The following is a 2500-nucleotide window of genomic DNA, read 5'->3' on the forward strand; positions in this document are numbered from 1 at the left end:
TAGGGAATCTGAGAACAACGCAAGCAGTTTTAGGACAAGTGAACGACCCTCAGCCAGGCGTGGTCCAGGAATTTTATCCGTGGACCGCAATGTGCGTTCGAAATGTCGATGTTCATGTGTCCTGCAGTTCACACGTTGACGCGCAATTAGCTGCGTTCTTCATCGACCCACGAGCCAAGTGATCCACCGTTCAGGGTAATCATATACAATTTACAATTTTTTTCTTTGTATTTAAAAATGCTCCTTGTTCTTTGCTTTAAAAATATTCGATGTTCGCACCTCCGACCAGCGTATCGACGGAGGATTGAACGCGCCATATCGACGACAAAAGTTTCTTTTTGTTTCCTGAATGACGGAAAACCATCGTTCGACGGCCGGGCGTACAGTACATTCAAAAGCCTTTGCGCGTGGCTGCGACCAAACGGGTATAATACACCCGTATATTCTTGGTTCCGAACAGTAACTTCACGCGCAATCGGGCGAACGCACGCGGCAGCGCCCATCGGTTGCTCGATGAAATCGATGCGATAAACTACAGCCTTCTCGGCTGGTCGTCGTTAGTCGCGCGAGCAACGGATGGCCGCACAATCGACGCGTCGTCGTTTGCGATTATTCGCCTCACGTTAGCCATGAGTATGTATATTATTCATTTACGAACGAACGCGGCAGCGTCCATCGGTTGCTCGATGAAATCGATGCGATAAACTACAGCCGTCTCGGCTGGTCGTCGTTAGTCGCGCGAGCAACGATGGCCGCAAAATCGACGCGTCGTCGTTTGCGATTATTCGCCTCAAGTTAGCCATGAGTATGTATAACATTCATTTACGAACGAACGCGGCAGCGTCCATCGGTTGCTCGATGAAATCGATGCGATAAACTACAGCCGTTTCGGCTGGTCGTCGTTAGTCGCGCGAGCAACGATGGCCGCAAAATCGACGCGTCGTCGTTTGCGATTATTCGCCTCAAGTTAGCCATGAGTATGTATATTATTCATTTACGAACGAACGCGGCAGCGTCCATCGGTTGCTCGATGAAATCGATGCGATAAACTACAGCCGTTTCGGCTGGTCGTCGTTAGTCGCGCGAGCAACGATGGCCGCAAAATCGACGCGTCGTCGTTTGCGATTATTCGCCTCAAGTTAGCCATGAGTATGTATATTATTCATTTACGAACGAACGCGGCAGCGTCCATCGGTTGCTCGATGAAATCGATGCGATAAACTACAGCCGTTTCGGCTGGTCGTCGTTAGTCGCGCGAGCAACGATGGCCGCAAAATCGACGCGTCGTCGTTTGCGATTATTCGCCTCAAGTTAGCCATGAGTATGTATATTATTCATTTACGAACGAACGCGGCAGCGTCCACCGGTTGCTCGATGAAATCGATGCGATAAACTACAGCCGTCTCGGCTGGTCGTCGTTAGTCGCGCGAGCAACGATGGCCGCAAAATCGACGCGTCGTCGTTTGCGATTATTCGCCTCTGGCTATCCGTGAGTATGTATAATATTCATATACGAACGAACGCGGCAGCGCCCATCGGTTGCTCGATGAAATCGATGCGATAAACTACAGCCTTCTCGGCTGGTCGTCGTTAGTCGCGCGAGCAACGATGGCCGCAAAATCGACGCGTCGTCGTTTGCGATCATTCGCCTCAGGCTATCCGTGAGTATGTATAATATTCATTTACGAACGAACGCGGCAGCGTCCATCGGTTGCTCGATGAAATCGATGCGATAAACTACAGCCGTTTCGGCTGGTCGTCGTTAGTCGCGCGAGCAACGATGGCCGCAAAATCGACGCGTCGTCGTTTGCGATCATTCGCCTCAGGCTATCCGTGAGTATGTATAACATTCATTTACGAACGAACGCGGCAGCGTCCATCGGTTGCTCGATGAAATCGATGCGATAAACTACAGCCGTCTCGGCTGATCGTCGTTAGTCGCGCGAGCAACGATGGCCGCACAATCGACGCGTCGTCGTTTGCGATTATTCGCCTCAGGCTATCCGTGAGTATGTATAACATTCATTTACGAACGAACGCGGCAGCGTCCATCGGTTGCTCGATGAAATCGATGCGATAAACTACAGCCGTCTCGGCTGATCGTCGTTAGTCGCGCGAGCAACGATGGCCGCACAATCGACGCGTCGTCGTTTGCGATTATTCGCCTCAGGCTATCCGTGAGTATGTATAACATTCATTTACGAACGAACGCGGCAGCGTCCATCGGTTGCTCGATGAAATCGATGCGATAAACTACAGCCGTCTCGGCTGATCGTCGTTAGTCGCGCGAGCAACGATGGCCGCACAATCGACGCGTCGTCGTTTGCGATTATTCGCCTCAGGCTATCCGTGAGTATGTATAACATTCATTTACGAACGAACGCGGCAGCGTCCATCGGTTGCTCGATGAAATCGATGCGATAAACTACAGCCTTCTCGGCTGGTCGTCGTTAGTCGCGCGAGCAACGATGGCCGCACAATCGACGCGTTGTCGTTCGTT

At 51.4% G+C, this 2500-nt stretch overlaps 1 non-coding gene across 1 annotated transcript; it reads right to left on the reverse strand.

Moving 5' to 3' along the window:
- Positions 1-43: 43 nt before the first annotated feature.
- On the reverse strand, positions 44-198 carry LOC143350767 (5.8S ribosomal RNA). Its single transcript, XR_013081237.1, has one exon. It is a non-coding gene; the product is annotated as a 5.8S ribosomal RNA (ribosomal RNA).
- Between the last annotated feature and the right edge of the window lie 2302 nt (positions 199-2500).

This window comes from Colletes latitarsis, unplaced genomic scaffold, assembly GCF_051014445.1.
Source record: "Colletes latitarsis isolate SP2378_abdomen unplaced genomic scaffold, iyColLati1 scaffold0039, whole genome shotgun sequence".
Taxonomy (NCBI): Eukaryota; Metazoa; Arthropoda; class Insecta; order Hymenoptera; family Colletidae; genus Colletes; species Colletes latitarsis.